Raw genomic sequence first — 22,121 nt, 5'->3', positions numbered from 1 at the left:
CTGGATGCAAATATATGTATTTTTTTCAACTTGAGAAGCATGAAATGTCTTGGGGAAAGCTCAGAGGCTTTGCAGGATCCGTTTCTCATAGTTGTTATCTGACTCTTCCAACATATACCAGTAACAGCTGTTTATATAACACATTTTAAACACTTCATGTACATTACTTTAGGAATCTGAACAACACTCTTGCAAGGGAGGCCAGTGTTATTATTCCCCAATAATGGATGAGTTGCTAAGGCTATGAGGAAGTGGTTTGTCTAAGGCTCATCCAATGAGTCTGGGGGGGAAATGGGATCTGAACAAAGGATTCAAAATCTTGGCCACTGCCAAATACTTATTCTCAATTTTGGGGCTTTAGTTAACATCCTCAGGTATTCTCTGGCCACTTCTCTCTCCAGTTCTCAAGGCAGAAAAATGTTACAAATTTATAAATCCATCCGTTTTAGAGATGGGAATGCAATTTGGTTCCGTCGGCATTTTAATGCAAACCTACCTAATTCGCATGTCTCAAATCTATATTGCAAAGGATAGCCAAAACATGGCTATCCTTTGCAATGTGTGCTTCTCTGAATTTTGTAATGTGGTTCTCTGACCAAATTATGTGCTTCCATTAGTGTCTCCAAATGCAAAAGAAGACAGGGATCCCTTTTTGTGTGTGTTAGTAGTTCTGTAGAAAAGGGGATTTGAGTAGGTACAGTAGTGCAGGAAACCTGTTCGACTTTGCAACTGGACACCCTAGCAATAATCACATGGCAAACAAGAACAAGCAAATTCCTCTTCTTCTTTTTTCAGTGTTATGGCAAACACCATGCTACACATGCAGTGCCAGATTTCTGTATAAGCTAAACAAGCTATAGCTTAGGGCCCCAGCCTCCCCCCAAAAAATTAAAGGAAGAAAACCTGGATGCACAATTCCAAAATATAAGATAAAAAACAAATAAAACAAAACCTACATACAGCAACAGTGTTTTGTGTTGTGTTGGCTCCTGCCTGTTAGCCTGCTCCCTAAAATATCACTGGTTTACTCCTTTCTATATATAGGGTGCCTACATTCTGCATGTGCAAATGGCTAGAGATACCTATGAGGTCCATAAATTATCATATAGCATATATTCAACACAAAAAACAGTGACAAATTGTTGTTGACAGAGGACAGCTGGACATATCAAGGGCCCCATTACTACCTTCAGTAGCTTAGGTCATCATCAAACCTAAATCCGGCCCTGTACCCATTTCTGTGCCAGTGTGGAACATTGGTTAGTGTGTTGAACTAATTCCTGGGAGACCAGGGTTCAAATCTCCACTAGGTCATGAAGCTCCACTAGGCCTGGTCTCAGCCTAATCTACCTCACAGGGCTGTTGTGGGGGTTAAAGGAGGAGGACGGCCATGTCCACCTTGGGGGAAAAGTTGGGATGGAAACACGAACAAAGAATAAATAAAACTGTGCTAGCTGTAATATAATGCGTTGCATCCAACTAAATGACACCCATTGAAATGAATGCACCTAAGTTATAATGCGATCCTAACCATGTCTGCACAGAAGTAAATCCAACTGGGGCTTACTCCCAGGTAACGAGGAGCTTAGGGCTGCAGCCATAGTCCTGCCCATTCTACTCTAAGTATGACTAACATTATACAACCCAATTATTCCCACAATATAAATATATATATATTTAAGTTGCCCAAATAAGAACAATGATAAAAATCGTACCACCTACAAAGAGCTGTTTCTCCCAAGGAGGTTAGAATATCAACTGATCAGCATGAGCGAAAGCCTGCAATTAACTCATTGCTAAATTAAAAGTTGGACGTGGAAAATGTGTTTCGAGTTGAAAGGGAGAAAAGGCAAACATTCCCATGCTACGCTCAAGTTTCATTTTAATCCATCCTGGATTAAAAAGAGAAAAAGACAGAAAAGTAATTATACAAAATAAAATGTTGCAACGAGGTGCATTTCTTTCTGTTTAATAAGATCCCAATGCAAAGTCTTCCAATCACTAGTCTAGAAAAGAATGGCAACTCTTAGCAACTCAAACCCAATGGCATTTTTCAAAGGCCACCGCCCCCCAAAGGCAAATTTATGGAAGAAGAAGAAGAAGAAGAAGACGAAGAAGAAGAAGAAGAAGAAGAAGAAGAAGAAGAAGAAGAAGAAGAAGAAGAAGAAGAAGAAAACACAGAGAGAAAAAGGTTAATTGGGATTGTACATTTATGTGCATCCTTACACCCTCCCAAACAAAATTAAATTTATGAACAACCAGGGGAGATTCTGTAGTGCATATATTTGCTTATTCACTAATAAATAATTTAATTATCACTCCCCATATCTTCCCAAGAGGTAAAACAGGAGTAGGGATGAGAGCAAACAAGCAGGAGTCATGTCAGAAGACAAGGACCAGCTGCTGTTGCTACCATATGGAGAAGATGCCTTCAGTTATAGTGGTGGTTTCCCGCCCCCCCCCCCCCCAATTTAAGGGTCAAAATCAGACATGGGAGAGCTAAGGTAGATAGGCAAATCTATCAATCTCAGTTTCTCATTTTTGCAGCCTTCAGTTCAGCTCTGTACATTTCTGCTTCAGATTGCAGTTGTTTTTTTTTTTTTTGAAGTCTTCACGAAAATTCACGTTTTAATGCGAATTTCTCCTAATAGGCACCTTTTCCTACGGAAATTTGCCTGATTCACGCCAATGTTGTTTTCACTAACATAGGCACAATGCATTTAGTTGGGGTGCTCCTCGATAGGATTCACAGAAATGCAGATTTTGAAGGATAGCTCTGTGTCGGTTCACACATCATTTGGGAAAGACTGAATTGGATAGGTTCACATTAGAATTTGAATTTGAAATGTACCAAATTTTTCTCCCAGCTCCCTGCTCCTAGTGGCAGCAACTACAGCTCTGTAACCATGTATATTTGTGAGATTGTGGGGTAGTCTAAAACACACACAATATTAATCACTCCAGTGCTTTTCTTCCAACCAGCTTATTTCAACATTTGGATCCAGACTGGCCAGGGCAGGGGGAATTCAAATGATCTTGAAGCTTTCAAGGAAGTAAGACAGGAGAGGGAGAATTGCACTTTCTTCCTACACATGCTCCTCTTAATGTTCAGATCATGAAACAAGTGGTTAATGATTGAACAAGTTTTCCCAGGGCAAAATCAGCTGTGCAGATTAAACTTCTCTGTACGCTCTCACCAATTCTTCAGCTCTGATCTGGCTGTGGCAAGTAGTGACTATGACTGCAACCTTGTTGTATAAAGTGAGTAATAAATGTTGGAAATGTAAAGAAGGAGAAGGAACATTTTACCATATGTGGTGGGAATGTAAAAAAGTGAAAAACTTCTGGGAAACAATATATAATGAGATGAAAAAAAAAATGTTGAAATATACATTTATTAAGAAACCAGAAGCATTTTTACTTGACTTTGTAGGAGATGATATAAAAAGAAAGGATTGTAAATTATTTCTATATGCAATGACAGCAGCAAGAATATTACTGGCACAAAATTGGAAACAAGAAGAATTACCGACAAAAAAAGAATGGAGGATGAAACTGATGGACTATGCAGAACGAGATAAATTAACAGGAAGAATTCGAAATCTGCGGGACCAGAGATTCACAGAAGACAGATTATTTGGAGAGTAATTGTGAGGATCATATTACGCTCATAGGTTTGCGAGAAGTTTCATAAGGTGGACTATTTGAAACATTGCAAAAAAAAAAAAAAGGTAATGAGGGGGACAGTTAGTTAAGATAATTAAAGGCAATAGGAATTTAAGAAATGCAGAATAAGTGATAAGAACGGAAGACCATCAGAGTGGCTGATGGAAGTCCAAAAAGATTGTATAAGATGCGAAGTTCTATTGTATGAATGATAACTAATATGTAAAAATCAATAAAAATTATATTTTTAAAAAAGACTGCAACCTTGTGCACACTCAACCTGAGAGTAAGTCACAGGAAACACTGTCAGATGTCAATCCAAGCAAACAGGCATGGGATTGGGCTGTCCCATTGAATGCAATGGGGGTTAGACAGGTTATGACAAACATCCTATTGCTTTCAATGGAGCATCATCTCAGCTAATCTTTATCTAGATTGAGGCCATCGTGTCTTGCAAATATTCCTTAGGGAACAGCAGCTTGCGAAACATTTAAACGACACACATGCACCTTGCCTATGCTTCATCAAGGCAGGATAGCATCTTTTTAATCTCTTTCTGAGATTCAAAAGTTAGTATGCCTATTTCATTAAGCAATAGGTCTTTAAGTACATATTATATTATACAATCCCTTCCAGACTAAATATTGCACACACAAAACAACGCAGGGAGAATGCAAGTGCACCTGATCTTATTACCTCGTTCTAAATGAGTCAGCTTAATTATCCTTCAGGGGACAATCCCCAACACACAGGCTATTGGACACAGTGGAGTTACCTTCCAAGCGAACATATATAAGGCAAATTGCACTGTAAAAGTCTAATGAAAAACCTAAGCGTCTCTGTGCCAGCCACAAGCACAGCAACACCCACTGGCTTTTCAACTCCAAGAGCGAAAGAGAAGGACTCTACCAATAATATTCTAAGAGATTAGTAACGCAAAGGCAATTGAGACCTACCTTCAGCGAAAAATCCTGGAGCCATGTGAAGAGGAGATAAATTGTGGGAACCAAAAGGAAATCATCCACTCATCTTGAGAATTCAGCTCATAAGAAAATGTTGTAAGAGCCCAGAAGCTAGTTCATGCTCCAGGAGGGGGCGGGGGGGGGGACAAAACCTACCAGAGTAAGGAAGTCAGAGCTGATCTATGATTCAGCCTAACATCTGATTTGCAAAGATAATTGGGAGCCTGGCATTAAACGCATCGAGATTTCCCCACCATCTGCATACATATGCGTATTTATATACAAATTGTGTAAGCAATGCTTTTTAGTTATGCGCGCGCGCGCACACACACACACACACACACTGAATTGTATCTTATTTCAGCAACGCTTTATTATGCCTATCTGTTTATAGATAGAGATGAACTAATATACCGTATTTTTTGCACCGTAACACTCACTTTTTTCCTCCTAAAACGAAAGGGGAAATGTCTGTGCGTGTTATGGAGGTAATGCCTATGGGTGGCATGCCTACAGATTTTCCTCCTCTAAAAACTATGTACGTGTTATGATCGGGTGCGTGTTATAGAGCGAAAAATACAGTATCTTCATTCTCAGGATCAGAGGTGGGTGGGGAACCGGTGATCCCTGAAACAAGCATTTTGTGAAAGTGCTCATTGTGGGTTTGTATATTTTGGGGTGAAAGGAACAGATATTTTGCCAGAAGGTGTATAAATTGCGGAATTGCACTCGGGATGATAATGAGCACTACAAAAAGCCATTTACAAGGCTGATTGCTCTAATTTTAAACCTGTTTTCAGCCTTTCCCAGTGATTAGCATTGTATGGAAGTAAAAAACGAAATAATACCACACAACAGTAAGCCCCAGGGGAAATACAGTTTATCAACAGAAAGCAGATTGCAGTGCGATCCTATACATGTCTGTTCAGGTAAAAATTCCATTGAGTTCAATGGGGCTTACTCTGAGTTATTTTGGCATAAGATTTCAGTTTTAGCAGCATATTGAGGCAGCAATCCTGTACTCGTGTACCTGGGAATAAGTCCCACTGGACCTAATAGGAATTACTTCTGAGTAGACAGGTTAGCTCAGTTGGTTAGAGTGTGGTGTTGATAATGCCAAGGTCAGATAATCCACCACAATCAATCTCTGTATAGGATTGCACTCTTGGAGCATGTAAAGATAGGAAAATGGAAGATTTTCTGCTCTTCATTTTAAGGAATTTGCAGCACCAAGTTCCCAGCTATGCTTCTGGGTGATTAACAACTCTGAGACCCTTTCATGAGGCTGAAATGTCATTGCAATGCACCATGGGGAGGGCAAATGCATTTTCACATATCCATCTCAATCAAAAACCTACCTCTGTTTTATAATCACCCACTTACATTTAACTTTCATTCTCTCTGACTCATCCTTTTTAATTTAGTTGCTGGGATTTCCCCTCTTCAGCCCCTGTTTCAATAGTTTACCCGGGGTTCAGGCAGCTACAATTTTTAGGGTTTTCAAGGAAGCTTAGTTGTGCCAGCTGTCTGAAGCAAAAAAATAAAAAACAAAAAACCAGATGAATACTTTTAGGAGCTGTTGGGCATGTAGGAAATTTCTTTGTGAATTATTTTTTAAGGACGTGCCAAGGCATTGCTTTAAAACTACTGCCATTCCTTGCAGGAAGAGGATAAAATAGCAGAAAACCTGAATCCATCAAAGGTAATGACCTAGTTCCACTGATGTAAAGGGGGCAGAGGCTCAAACATCCTGGCATATGGGGCACGGCCTCACCAACCCCAGCTGGCCATCAGCCAGCCCCCACCTATTTGCCTTTTCCCTGCCAGCTCTCTTCTCCAGTGTGGTGTAGTGGTTAAGAGTGGTGGACTCGTAATCTGGTGAACAGGGTTCACTTCCCCGCTCCTCCACATGCAGCTGCTGGGTGACCCCGGGCCAGTCACACTTCTCTGAAGTCTCTCAGCCCCACTCACCTCACAGAGTGTTTGTTGTGGGGGAGGAAGGGAAAGGAGAATGTTAGCCGCTTTGAGACTCCTTTGGGTAGTGATAAAGCGGGATATCAAATCCAAACTCTTCTTCTTCTTCTTCTCCTTAGTCTCTGTGTTGCCTTTGGAGAGCTCATCAGGGAAGTGGATAGGGCCAAAACTGGAACCAGCTGGCTCAGCCTGATATAGGCTGACGGCTTCACCTATTGTTGCCCTCTCTGCTTTCTGACCGACAGTCCCAATGACCTTCAGCCAACATTGGGAAGGGGTGTAGGAAGGAGGGGCGGTGGGGGCGGTCTGCCATGGGTATCATCCCAGAGGGGTGTGTGTGACAAAATCCCCCCTGGGCAGATCGCTGCTGCACCGATTGGCCCCCAGGTGGATTGACACCGCGCCCTTCACCCCTCGAGCAGATCGCCGCCACACCACTCGCCCCCTTGGGTGGATCGCCGCCATGCCAAATGCCCCCTGGGTGGATCGCCACTGTGCTGATCACCCCTGTGCAGCTGCTGGGAGTCACAGGACTCTGTTTACATTCCAGAGACAGTCCAGACTCTTGGAAGTCTCACGGGAAGGTAGACGGGATGTGACGTTAGTGGTTTCCTGTTTCCTTTGTTCCTTTGTTTCAGTTGCTCTCTGGTTTCATAGAGAGAGGATGTCTTTTCTGTTCTGCGTAGTTTAGAAATAAAACTCTTTACAATGTAGCCAAACCTCTCGTCTCTTCCCTGTGCTGGGAACCCTGCTGGATAGAATGTGCTTGAGGCCTTATCAAAGGCTGAGGTCATTAAACACGTCGGAGACGATTTCAAAGGCTCAGCTTGGAGGAAGATGAGGCCTTATGGGCTTGGCCGAGCGGAGTTCCAACAGGCAGATCACTACCGCAGCAATTGTCCCCCTGGGCGGATCGCCCCACCCCCGGGTGCATGGCATTTACGCCACTCTGGGTGGCCGAGTGGCTAGCTCTGACACTGTGCAGGGGGAATTAAGACAGAGCCAGAAGCAGCTTGTCAGGTGGTATGGAGTCGCCACGCTACCTTCCCAGCAAGTGGGTCATTGTGCCTTACCTGAAGGGTCAAGGGGGACAGGCAGGGTAGTCAGCCTGGTGCAAACACAGTAGCGGAGCCAGTTTGCTGCTTCTGCACTGCGTCATCCTCCCTGGATCCTCTCCCTGTCAACTTTCGGTAAGCAACAGCGACCCACCTGCTGGGAAGGTGGTGTGGTGCAGTGGTGTTGCATCCTTTGCTGGTGCCCAGAGCACATGCGCACATGCATGCACCAGGAAGAACCAGGGGCTGGGGGTGGAGGGTGAACAAAACCCACTGCACCAGCCCAACACTTGCTGCCACCAGGTGGGTGCAGGGCATGGAAGATTCACAGGGCTATGCTGTTCCACCTGCCCAACCACTCAGGGAGGGGGGCAGCCAGCCAATGCAGCCCTTAGGGAGCCTATTCTGATAAGGGAAGTGTGCCTTTCCCAAATTGTCTTCTGTTCAAAGAGCTGTCCATGTCAAGTCTGGGTTAAAGGACGATATGAAAGGACAGCAGGAGGGCTCTTGTAGCTGCCCCGTAGCAGCCAGCACTTGAATCACCCACTCACAGTCTTCCCTACTGTATACAGTGGTACCTCGGGTTAAGTAATTAATTCGTTCCGGAGGTCCGTTCTTAACCTGAAACTGTTCTTAACCTGATGCACCACTTCAGCTAATGGGGCCTCCTGCTGCTGCACCAACAGAGCACAATTTCTGTTCTCATCCTGAAGCAAAGTTCTTAACCTGAAGCACTATTTCTGGGTTAGCGGAGTCTGTAACCTGAAGCGTATGTAACCTGAAGCGTATGTAACCTGAAGCGTATGTAACCTGATGTACCACTGTATAGTGAGATGTGTTGAATTCATATTAGAGCAATGTCATTTCTAAACTGGCATCTGTACCTATAAGCAGCATCCATAAATTGTTTGCAAATCTGCATCCCTTTTCTTAGGATGATACATTTTCTGATTCTTGGCAATGCGTAAATGGCCACCCTGGCCCAACCCAACAAGGCTCCATTCACCGAATCGGCAGTTGTGGGAAAGGCGATTGGAAAGTAAGGAGCAAGTGCCTTGGATCCGGATCAGGACCACAGTGGAGGGCAAAGGAGTACATGGCCACCTTAACAGGGTCTCAGTCTGGATCAGGGCATTTAGCTTCTTAACAGCCATTAACATGATTGTGTGAATGGTGTCTTGTAGAGTTTGGCCAATACCTCATCACAGCTTTCTGGCTGTGGGACAGGGTTGGAGGAATAAAATCATTGACCAGGTCTGTAGCCTCTTTCTTTCCCCTTTTCTACTTCCTCTGTAGCTCTCAATTATATTGAGACACAACAAACAGAAGATACTCTGCTTTTGACACCCAGCTATTTTTAAGCATAATACTAACATGCTCATTTCCCTGACTGTTATCCTGTGAAAGATACCATCTTTAACATTTAGGCAGAAATCATGAAACCGCTCACCTGTGTATAATAATATTTAATATTTAAGCAACATGTTTAAATGTGCAGAGCACTTCACATTTATTACCTTCATAATCCAAACCACAAAAAGCAAAACACTGTCTAAGATGGCATGATGGTAGATTTGATTAAAAACCAAATAATTAACAGGATGTAATGTATTTCAAGAAATAGAGAGAGAGAGAGAGAGAGAGAGAGAGAGAGAGAGAGAAGGAGAGGAGAGGAGAGGTTCCAACACTGAAGTTTACTCAGCTACTTTTGACTTATCACAAAAGCTCACCTTGCATTTTCTATTATCACTCTAACAACCTGTGCCTTAAGCTGCAAAGATCCTGCTTGTAGTGCCATCAACAGCTTTAGGGTTCCTCCAGATGCACTTGCAGGATGACATGTGTTCCTAAAGCTATCAGGGTGTCACATGCGTCCCCTCATTCAAGGTTATTTGTGTTAGCAGACCTTGCAGTGTGGGCGAATTAGATTGGAACAATCACTTAAAGTTTCTAGAGTTAAAAGGCTTTATTCATGCAGGAACTATTTATAGGATGAGTAGACATAAAAAGAGAAATAGTAGATATCTTGTCTGGAGAGAACAAACAATTTAAAATACAGGTTAAAATGCAATTTAAAATGCAGCCTTTATTTAATAATAGCCCATAGAGCAAAACCACAAGGGGAGGGAAACATAAGGGTCAGACTGAGTCTAAACCAAAGGCCAGGCGGAACAACTCTGTCTTGCAGGCCCTGCGGAAAGATGTCAAGTCCCACAGGGCCCTAGTCTAGTTGTGACAGAGCGTTTCACCAAGTCGGGGCCAGTACTGAAAAGGCCCTGGCCCTAGTTGAGACCAATCTAACCACCTTGTGACTTGGGACCTCCAAAATGTTGTCATTTGTAGATCTTAAGGTCCTCTGCGGGGCATACCAGGAGAGGCGGTCCCATGGGTACGTGGGTCCTGGGCCACATTTATGATGTTAGCCGCTCTGAGCCCGGCCTTGGCCAGGGAGGGTGGGATACAAATAAAAAATTATTATGATTATGATTACTTGGCAGGCTTCTCCAAAGCTCTACTCCCTTTCACACATGCATGCAAATAATGCTGAGCCCCAGCAGCTGTCCGGTCCTTAGGTCATTCCTGTATACTCCCTTCTTGGGTTGTTGCTAACTCGTTTGGGGGTAGTATTCCCTGCCTGCTATGGATACTGCCAGGATGCTAAGAGTAATGAAATACATTTTCTTCTCCACCTAGCCACAACCAAATTTCCTCTCCCCTCCCCCCAATAATTTCATTAGATTTCTAAGATGGCCTGCAAAAGAAAACCATAAAACAGATATGAAACAGATCAAAAACATCAGAGACAAAACTAAACAAAACAATTTCCTTTTCATTTTTAGAAAGAAGCTGCTGTTCTATTTTTTTGGAAGCCTACTCACACTGTGGGGGCTCTTTCCTTATCTCTTTGTTTTTTCACCTCCCTGCAGCCAAGCGCCAACACTTAAGAAATCAGAAAGTGGGTCAAAGAGTAGTTAATTGCTCAATGTAAATCTACTCCCCCCCCCAAAAAAAAATGACTCAACCCCTCTTGATGAAGTCTCCCTCGTCAGCTGTCATGCCAACAGTAAAACGGCACACTCATTACCTTTCAGACAATTAATACAAACTCTTAAGGCTCACAGTGTTCAGAATAAAATGACAACACCCATCAAATGGGAAGACTTGAAAAGCATTTCAGGTGATGAGAGATTTATATGATAGTGTATCTCCTGTACTTGGCGCAGGCAGAGAGGAAGAAGGAGAGGGTTTGTGCCTTTCAATTTGTTAGTCAAATCTACTCACACACTAATTAGGGAAGGGAAGACTTCCCAGGAGTGTACCATTTCAGAGTGTTGGTGCGGTGGGCACAACACATTTGAATCCTTCTCTTGCTCTTAAAAAAACAGAACAAAAAAACACCTCTTGTCATGTAGCGAAATATCATTATGGGTTCCCCAATACCCCAAGCAGATTTAGGTCTGGTCTATACATACAGAAGGGACGTGGGTGGCGCTGTGGGTTAAACCACAGAGCCTAGGACTTGCCGATCAGAAGGTCGGCGGTTCGAATCCCCGCCATGGGGCGAGCTCCTGTTGCTCGGTTCCTGCTCCTGCCAACCTAGCAGTTCAAAAGCACGTCAAAGTACAAGTAGATAAATAGGTACCGCTCCGGCGGGAAGGTAAACGGTGTTTCCGTGCGCTGCTCTGGTTCACCAGAAGCGGCTTAGTCATGATGGCCACATGACCCGGAAACTGTACGCCAGCTCCCTCGGCCAGTAAAGTGAGATGAGCGCCACAACCCCAGAGTCGGCCACAACTGGACCTAACAGTCAGGGGTCCCTTTACCTTTACACATACAGAAGAATGAGGTGGTATAGTTGCAAAGTGGAATGTTTCACTCAGTTGGGGCAGAACTGTATTGCTGTTTTCAAAAGGGCATAATGAATATTAGGGAATAATAGGATGTAGATAAAGGACTCCTGGACGGTTATGTCCAGTCGAATTCAACTCTGGGGTTGTGGTGCTCATCTTGCTTTCAGGCTGAGCGAGCCGGCGTTTGTCCGCAGAAAGCTTTCTGAGTCATGTGGCCAGCATGACTCATTCTGGTGCAATGAAACACCATGACGGAAACCAGGGTGCACAGCAAAGCCGTTTACCTTCCCGTCACAGTGATACCTATTTATCTACTTGCCCTGGCATTATTTCGAACTGCTAGGTTGGCAGGAGCTGGGAAAGAGCAACGGGAGCTCACCCCACCGCGGGGATTCGAACCGCCGACCCTCCGATCAGCAAGCCCAAGAGGCTCAGTGGTTTAGACCTCAGCGCCACCTGCGTCCCTAATAGGATGTAATGGGGAGAGGGGAATCACCGTTAGTATGGCGATAACACTTTTCTACTCCTAGGCCCGACACAACGGTGCTATGTAGTTACAACTATCTAAAGGACCTGCCTAATGTATGGTTGCGGAATAAACTCTGGAGGTATAAATAAATTACTCAGTGAGGTTCAGAAGCACAGATGAATACCAAGTGTGTGTGTGTGTGTGTGTGTGTGTGTGTGTGTGTGTGTGTAAGGCCAGCCACCCCAGGCAGCACATTTGGGTTGCCAAGAAACATAGAAAACCGCTTTATCCTGAGTTTGACGGTTGATTCTTCTGGCTCAGTACTGTAGACCCTGGCTGGCAGCGGCAGATGCTCCAGCACTGAACCACAGCTGCTTACTGTGTTTTTACTTGATGTATATTTTACTGCTTGTGGGATTTTCTGCCCCAAGTGCCCCCCAAACCTGGCTGGCTTTGCTACTCTGCCTCAGGCTACAAGATGCCTTCAGCTGTTTCTCTGTAGGAGAAAAAACATTCACACCTCACCTTTACATTAAATGTCCAATATGCCATAAAAACTTATTTGTGTGTTGTTTTACATGCGCAAGCCACAACTACATCTTTAGGAGGGAAAGCCCTTTCTTAATGGGACCTGAGAAAACTCATGAACATCACTCACTTTTCCTGTTTATTTATGTAACATGAGGCCATCCCCACACTGTGTGACTTACCATAGCATTAAATCCCACAGACCCTTGAGTTGTGTTATTATAAGAGAGTGAGTATAACTTATCTGCTTTCTGACCAAGGAAAGGGAAAAAGAGAATAATTACTATCTAAGATCTTATATTTATGCAATTTTCTTCAGCCACAGATCATTTTGGAAGTCTAGACGGTAGACTGAGGCTTAAACCTTCTTGTTAGAGGTTCAGTATGAATTAAGGTCTCAAAATAACAGCATATAAATAGCTATCAATTGTCTATAAAAGCCGGGCTCCCCAAATTAGGAAGATAGTCGTTATCAGAAACTGTTGCCCAGTTTTCCCCCTGTTTGGGAGACAGATTTCAAACTAAGAGCGCTTACTTCTGTTTCATTCAAGTTGATCCACAACTCAGCCAGCATGACCAATGGTCAGGGATGACGGGGGTCATGGTTCAGCAAAAACCTGGATGGCCAAAAGTGTCCCATGACTGCCTTAATATTTATTTATTTATGTATACATACATGCATACATACATACATACCCCCCCCCCCATCCAGCTGGGTTTCCCCAACCACTCTGGGCGACTCCCAAAAGAATATTAAAAACACGATAAATATATCAAACATTGAAAACTTCCCTAAACAGGGCTACCTTCAGATGTCTTCTAAAACTCAGATAGTTGTTTATTTCCTTGACATCTGATGGGATGGGCGCCACCACCGAGAAGGCCCTCTGCCTGGTTTCCTGTAACTTCACTTCTCACAGTGAGGGAAGTTCCAGAAGGCCCTTGGAACTGGACCTCAGTGCATGGGCTGAACGATGGGGGTGGAGACAATCCTTCAAGTATACTGAGCTGAGGCCATTTAGGGCTTTCAAGGTCAGCACAGACACTTTGATTTGTGCTCGGACACATCCTGGGAGCCAATGTAGGTCTTTCAGGACCGGTGTTATGTGGTCTCAGTTACATTTGGTGTGAAACCTGAATTCTAAATCCTGCACACAATGTTCATGAGCTCAGTAGAACCACCCCCATGGTATGTGAGCAAATCTTTGTAATGATATCTAGGATCTGTCTTTTCCTTTTTTTAAAAAAAAAGAACCTCAAAGGAAGACTGTGGAGGAACTACTTTAAACTGGAAAGGAAAATGGACCTGGTGAAACCTGACACACCAAATCCCTCTAACCTCTCTCAGAACACTTGGCCAATTTACACAGTAGCACAGAACACCCCAATTTCTTCTCAAGTGTAAAGTGCCCGGAACCTGTCACAGAATTTGACATTATTAACCTGACTGTGGGTGTAAAGTGAGGTGTGCCCCGCCAACCCAGGATATGAGTCACTTCAGGTGGTATTTTGCATTGTGCTCTACCTACGTAGACATTTCTATGGACGGAAAGTTGGGTGAGGGGAGAGAAATGGGGGAAGAAAGAGGGAAGGAAAGGAATGCCCGTAGGGTTGGGTTTTCCCCTCATTCATTTCTATACCTTGCCCCAATTAGCTTAGAATAACTACAAAATGGGGTTAGTAAGAAAGAGAACACAAAATTGACTGCCAATGGGGGTGTGGTGACAATGACTTGGACTGAGTAAAGATTGCGTGTCCTGCGGGGGGGTGAACCCCATAACTTTTCTCCCTGGGAGATCCTGTTCCTTGACATTTAAAATTTACTCAACTCACCTGAACTTGGCTTCTTAAAACACTTTGATAGCTAGGGAGCAGGGGAGAGGGAAGGAAGGGCAGTGTACATGCAGGTGTGTTGATAAGGCTCACTTGAAGTTCGAGGTACGATAAGGACAGCACAAAGGTAAGGGCAGAGTCTGCTATGCATCTTTCTTCTAATGTTCTTTTGTGTGTCCCAGATCTTATGATGCCAAGTTGATATATCCTTCTGTTCTGCTCATGGAGGGGTGAAAGTGACATTCAGGATGCCCAATTGGGGATAAAAATGGATATTAAAGGTAAAGGGACCCCTGACTGTTAGGTCCAGCCGCGGACGACTCTGGGGTTGTGGCGTTCATCTCGCTTTATTGGCCCAGGGAGCTGGCGTACATGACTAAGCTGCTTCTGGTGAACCAGAGCAGTGCACGGAAATGCCGTTTACCTTCCCGCCGGAGCGGTACCTATTTATCTACTTGCCCTTTGACGTCCTTTCAAACTGCTATGTGGGCAGGAGCAGGGACTGAGCAACGGGAGCTCACCCCATCGCGGGGATTCAAACCACTGACCTTCCGATTGGCAAGTCCTAGGCTCTGTGGTTTACCCACAGCGCCACCCGTGTCCCTCTAAAAATGGATATTAGTGGTGCACATTTTACTGGTGCACAATTAAACTGTACTTTCTCTGTCGAGGTAGGAGTCTGTTATTGAGAGATAGAAGTGACCTCTCCTGGTGCTTTTCCTGACCTGCATGTCTGTTCCTTGCACCTTGGTTTCCATGCCAAGGAGAAACGGCTGTGCTCAATTTAAAAGGTAAGGTAAAGGTACCCCTGCCCGTACGGGCCAGTCTTGACAGACTCTGGGGTTGTGCGCCCATCTCACTCAAGAGGCCAGGGGCCAGCGCTGTCCGGAGACACTTCCGGGTCACGTGGCCAGCGTGACATCGCTGCTCTGGCGAGCCAGAGCCGCACACGGAAACGCCGTTTACCTTCCCGCTGGTAAGCGGTCCCTATTTATCTACTTGCACCCGGAGGTGCTTTCGAACTGCTAGGTTGGCAGGCGCTGGGACCGAGCAGCGGGAGCGCACCCCGCCGCAGGGATTCGAACCGCCGACCTTTCGATCGGCAAGTCCTAGGCGCTGAGGCTTTAACCCACAGCGCCACCTGCGTCCCGTGCTCAATTTAGCTCCACGTAATTTCCCTTCACGCAAGAGGATGAGGGTCAAACTATACAGGCTTACTTTGATCACCTGGTTTATTCTTGAGTGTCAGAATTTTCTTCCACAAATAGGCAATGCAAAGGGTCTGATTCAAATTGGGACACTGGGATGGGGAGTAAGGGGTATCCACCCTCCGCCCGCCCTGCCCGTATTGTGGGCATGAAAAATTGACTTTAGGACAGGGGTCAGCAAACTTTTTCAGCAGGGGGCTGGTCCACTGTCCCTCATACTTTGTGGGGGGCCAGACTATATTTGGAAGAAAAAAATGGACAAATTCCTATGCACCACAAATAACCCGGAGATGCATTTTAAATAAAAGGACACGTTCTACTCATGTAAAAACACGCTGATTCCTGGACTGTCCATGGGCCGGATTTAGAAGGCGATTGGGCCGGATCCGGCCCCCGGGCCTTAGTTTGCCTACCCATGGACTAAAGAAGCACATGTGCCTATTTGCCAGGCTTGGGGCTCCTGTTCCTGACTTTGCTTTGCGGAAAGATCTTTGGGAAGGCCCCTTAAAATGTTGCTAGCACCTCCCACTCCCTGAGCCTCCCTAGACGTGAAATTTTTGAAAGGAAGCAGATGTATCTTGAGCTGAGTGCTCGTGCATGTAAATGCATGCACTTGAACACCACGGGGCACCTCCGGTGTAAAGTTGCATGTGCCTTTGCTCTGAATGTACACGTGAGAAAAAATTCAAACAGCAGCCGTTGGAGGGGCAACTGATAATTATGCGTGCAGTTGTGGGTCTGAACCGCACATAGATAAATACATGTGGCTATTGTCCTGTTGGAACCTTTCTGTTCTGCGCAGGTGACAATTGCTTAATTTGCTTTTCCAGAGCCTGGAAGTTGAACATAGTGCCTGCATTTTCTTGACTGTAAAGTCCCTTGAAAATGTAACTATTCAAGTTTCTGTCCTCTATCATTATCAACAACATGTGCAAATGGTGCTAGAGTAGCTGGACTATGTTATTTTTAAATGTCATGTGTGAGAGCGTCACAAAGGGATAACTGCAGACTTGCTTGCATTGTAATCAGCAACCACCCCTAATTCATCCCAGAGGAAGTGGTACAAAACTGAAGATGCAATGAGCTCCTGTTAGTCAGGGTTTCTGAATACACACACACACACACACACACACACACACACACACACAGAAGTATCCATATATCTATATCCCTATATCCAATATCTATATTTATAGCTTACTTTACTGTCGCAAAAGCGACAGGAAGAGTAAGAGGCCGACCAAAAGAAAAGGTCTATAAGGATTGGAGAATCTTTAAAGAATATTTAGAAAACTATGGAATAAAAGGAAACATCTTGGCAGAATTAGACTAATCCCTGTATTGTATAAATATAAGTTTGTAGGGAGGTAAAAAGAAATTATATAAGAAATATGCAACTGTGCGGTATAAAGTAATGGATTGACAAAGTATAGTGAGATTAATTGGAAGTAAGTTTTAAATTTCTTTTCTATAAATTTTATAATTGTGCTCAATACCAGGAGTATATCTGATGATAATTATATTAATTTTCTTATATCTTTAATATTTTGTTGGAAGCTGCCCAGAGTGGCTGGGGATACCCAACCAGATGAGTGGTGTATAAATAATAAATTTATTTTTATTTATTTATTTATTTATTTATTATTATTATTATTATTATTATTATTATTATTATTATTATGTTGTTGTTGTTGTTGTTGTTGTTGTTGTTGTTGTTGTTGTTATTTCACAAAATTCATATACTGCTTGGTTGGGTTTATCAGGTTTTACAGGATAAAGCTTATAGTTTGCATCTGCAGCAATGGCTGAAGGACACTAGTTGGAAACTGGTTTTGATGGCCATAGAGGAGGAGACAGACAATACTTACCATCCCTGAGAACGGAATGCAGTTTAATAGAGTCGCCGTTGTGGGGTCCACACATACTGATTTCTTTTGTCCTTCTCTGCTGCTATAATCTCTGGTTAGATAGGTTTCAAGGAGCGCAACAACCTGTGACATTTCTTTGATCAAAGATGGCAGATGAGTGGGGAAAAGGCATGTGTATTTCAGACACCGGTGATGATTCTTTTGCGCTACTATCAATCCTCTGGAAATCTCTCTCCCCCACCCCACCCCCTTTCTTGTCTGCTTCCAGCAAGTTCCTCTTCTTAAACCACTGCAAAAGTAGATCAAATTGGTAGTGCAGGTAGAGGTGACCTAAATTACAATCTTGCCGATCGGCCACTGTTTAGGGTACCAGAAATATCTCCAAAACTATCATGCGGGAGATTGGGTTGCTGAAAGGCCAGCTTTCCTCTTGAGCTGAGAGACTCATTTAATTACAGTGCTCTGTATTTTTTGCTTTGAATTTCAAGGCACTATCCTGTTTCACCCAAAGACCTCACCTTGTACAATTGCTCACACAGAGTTTGCACAAAAGACATTGCTACATAAAGCAAGCCTGTCTGTCCTCCCCCCCCCCAACTTTTTTGTTATGTGGCCATAAAAGAAAGAAACCCGATCTTTTCCCTTCGGGATTTAATGTGGATGTAATAGCTCAACACTGGCAACTCTCTTTCCCCCTCTCTTTTTTAAAATTGAGCTAATGAGAGGGACTGTATTGATCGGTTCCTTCCGGAACGAAACAGACAGAATGTATGGTTTGTTCTCTAAAGCCTTAAATAACACCAATTAAAACAATGTGCAAACTCAGATCCCGATTTGGATAATGTGTTAGGACACTCAAGGATGGCTGCACTCATACACACCACTGTTCAATGTACCGCAAGTAGAATAAACCTGCGATATCAAAAAGAAGGCTGCGATCGTAGAAACATTCATTGAAATGGACTGTGTGAACTCTGACTCAGTTGATTGAAAGGAGACTTCCAGGGAATTGTCTCAATGATTGAAGTACAATTCTCATGTAAGTCATAATAATATAATAAAGATACAAACCCTAACAAAGAGACAAAATTAATATCAATAACAACAAAATTAACAGCCCCAACAAGAACTCCAAAACAATTTGTTGTTGTTTAGTCGTTTATTCGTGTCTGACTCTTCGTGACCCCATGGACCAGAGCATGCCAGGCACTCCTGTCTTCCTCCCGCAGTTTGGTCAAACTCATGTTTGTAGCTTCGAGAACACTGTCCAACCATCTCATCCTCTGTCGTCCCCTTCTCCTTGTGCCCTCCATCTTTCCCAACATCAGGGTCTTTTCCAGGGAGTCTTCTCTTCTCATGAGGTGGCCAAAGTATTGGAGCCTCAGCTTCACGATCTGTCCTTCCAGTGAGCACTCAGGGCTGATTTCCTTCAGAATGGATAGGTTTGATCTTCTTGCAGTCCATGGGACTCTCCAGAGTCTCCTCCAGCACCATAATTTAAAAGCATCAATTCTTTGGCGATCAGCCTTCTTTATGGTCCAACTCTCACTTCCATACATCACTACTGTGAAAACCATAACCCACTGCAAGAGTCTATAGGCACCCTGAGAAGCAGGTCTTGAAGCGATGATGATGAAGAAGATGATGATCATTTACTCACCCATCATCCTAAGATCCTGGGGTGATGCTCTAAGATGGCTACTTTTGCTTTATCTCACTACAAAACCCAGTTGGTCCCAAGTTTGGATCAGTTTCAATTTTAAGCATTATTAGATGAGATTCTGGAGAACACAGCTTCTCCATTTCACCCAAAGCTCTGCAAAGCAGGCAAGGGATGTTTGCTGAAATTACCATCAGCCAAAAATAACCCTTTCAATGCTTTATTTTTTATTATTATTTATGATTTTAAATTTTATACATTTCAGTAATTTTACAATCACTTTAACATTTTAAAACTCTAAAGACTCTAAAGTCTTTAGTGTTAAGACCAATATATGTTTTATTGTTTGCTAAGAAAATTATGTGCCTATGGTTATTCTTCTGTGTAATTTGGTATTTGTGGGTTTTTTTCTTTTTTCTTGCTGTATCAATAAAAATCTTTTTTTAAAAAAACATTTTAAAACTTGACTTCCTTCTCCCTCATTCTGTGGTTCCTAAATTTATTTTTAGTATTTTCTGTATATTCCAAATTAACTTAATTTACTCATTTATGGATCTGTTTTAAATATATACTCTTATAAAACTGCAGGTTATTACAATAATCCTGCCAATGTTCTTATCTGTTTACAATTTATTTGTACATATTCCATAAACCGTTTCCATTCTTTTATAAAAAGTTTATTATCTTGATTTCTTATTTTTCTGGTACGTTTTGCCATTTCTGCATATTCCATAAGTTTTTGTATCCATTCTTCCTTTGCTGAGACTTCCTCTTCTTTCCATTTTTGGGCAAGTAGCATTCTTGCCACTGTAGTCGCATACATGAATAAATTTCCATATAGTTTGGGTAGTTCTGTTCCTATAATTCCCAAAAGCAAAGCTTCTGGGTTTTTTTTTTTTACAAACACTATTTTAAACATCTTTTTCAATTCATTCTATACCATTTCCCAGTAAGCTTTAACCTTGCTACAAGATCACCACATATGATTAAAAAAAAAACCCTTCCAACACTTTATTTTGAAAGAAACAGAAATCTGGGGCCAGTATTCAAAGAGAAGAGCTGAAGAGATTCTAGATAGCAGATTTCATTAGCATGTGGTTTTTTAAAAAAATAATTTTTATTATTTTTTCTTTAATAACATTCCAATTAATAACATATCAAATTTTGCCACATCATATCCAAATTTTTAAAAAGCCAATTATACATTCTGAATTAATTAATTTAATGGAGCTTCTTATGTTCTGGTTGGTCCACAGAATGTCTTTATTTTTGTTCCTGCATTAGCATGTTTTTGTACCAAAGCCTGATAGGTCTGAAAGATTAAAAGTGGGCTTTTATAAATGAAATTCTCCAGTCTTCATAGATATTAAGGCTGATCTGAGAGCCTAGTTAACTTTAAGCACATTCACTAGAAATAGGGGTAGGACAGGGTACATACAGACAACCTTTTTTTTTCTTTTAAAGTTAATATAAACTTTTCATATCGCAAAAAAGTCCAGGTTTGCGTGGCGCGGAGTGGGTCTGTTTCATGAGAGTGCCAGATTCACTTCAGCTACAGAACCTGAATTCATAAAATTCTAGAATTGGAAGGGAATCTCAATGTAATGCAGGAATCTCAACTAAAGCATTCACAGATATGGCAACATATTATTGAATCCCACCCGCAAGACAATAATAATAATAATAATAATAATAATAATAATAATAATAATAATAATAATAATTTATTATTTATACCCCGCCCATCTGGCTGAGTCTCCCCAGCCACTCTGGGTGGCTCCCAATCAAGTATTAAAAACAATACAGCGTTAAATATTAAAAACTTCCCTGAACAGAGCTGCCTTCAGATGTCTTTTAAAGATAGGATAGCTACTTATTTCCTTCACATCTGAAGGGAGGGCGTTCCACAGGGCAGGCGCCACTACCGAGAAGGCCCTCTGTCTGGTTCCCTGTAACCTTACTTCTCGCAATGAGGGAACCGCCAGAAGTCCCTCGGCGCTGGATCTCAGTGTCCGGGCAGAACGATGGGGGTGGAGACGCTCCTTCAGGTATACTGGACTGAGGCCGTTTAGGGCTTTAAAGGTCAGCACCAACACTTTGAATTGTGCTTGGAAACGTACTGGGAGCCAATCTCCCAGTGACAATCTGGAAGTGCCCAAGTTGTAAGAATAAGCTTTTATCATGGATGAGCTGTGAATACAGTAAACCGTTTAAAGGGAGAATCGAATCTGAGCACCTTTTGCATTTACCTGTGATTAAAGTTGGCATTCATATCAAAACATTTGCCTGGGCACACAAAGAAACCGTATCACCTGAATCCCCAGGAACACTGGGTAGAAATTAAAACAAGCCCAGGCATCTCGACTTCAATTAAATTACAGTCCCTTTCTAACTGCATTAAATCCAAAGATCCATTTACTAAGCAACAGGTTACCGAAAATATTTGGGAAGAGATTTCTGTGATTCCTATGTGCAAGTTGAGAGTAGCTCTCCATAAAGGCTTTCCGTTACGGAAACTTGTATAAAAACAAAGGAACTAGAAAGGTAGCCAAACAAAAAATGGAGCTCCTTCGGAGACTAGCTGTAAACGGCCACTTTTGTGGCTAGTTAATGTACACACAACTAAATGAGTAACACAGCATCAATTGTGCCACAACCTTTAAATCTGAGAGATTATGCACAGTCTCAATTTTCACCCAGGGCACTTCCATATTGTTGTTGTTTTCAGGTGGGATTTAATCACACACCGGCAAATACATGTTAGGCAATTATAGTTGATCAGCAGGTCTTACACAACAAACCCATTCTCCTCAAATATTGAACTTTTGGGGAGAAGGAAAGGGACAGGGAAAAGGCACCGGGAAGTGTGGGATAACACCTGCTTTGAGGCAACATCAGTTCAATTTCCTGCTAAAAAACCAGAATGAATTATCATGGACCTCCCAAAATCTACTTTCCCCCTCGACGTCTCCTCCTTCTCCTCCCCTCTCCCACATTCAGATGAGGTATCATATTGTGGTAATATACAAAGCTCTGAACAACTTGAG

General features: G+C 42.8%; 2 long non-coding RNA genes across 2 annotated transcripts in view; both read right to left on the bottom strand.

Annotated features, from left to right (window-relative positions):
- Positions 1-4,748, bottom strand: part of LOC310835322 — a 43,863-nt gene extending 39,115 nt beyond the window's left edge. Inside the window, exon 1 of the long non-coding RNA XR_014559550.1 lies at positions 4,623-4,748. This is a non-coding gene — a long non-coding RNA (uncharacterized lncRNA). The remainder of the gene's footprint in view (positions 1-4,622) is intronic.
- The window catches only part of LOC310835288, a 114,203-nt gene that overhangs the window by 75,201 nt on the left and 16,881 nt on the right, over positions 1-22,121 (bottom strand). The window lies entirely within an intron of this gene.

Source organism: Podarcis gaigeae, assembly GCF_964106915.1.
Source record: "Podarcis gaigeae genome assembly, chromosome: 17".
Classification (NCBI taxonomy): domain Eukaryota; kingdom Metazoa; phylum Chordata; class Lepidosauria; order Squamata; family Lacertidae; genus Podarcis; species Podarcis gaigeae.
Note: the sequence above shows the minus strand (reverse complement) of the source record. Positions and strands in the feature narration are given on the sequence as shown.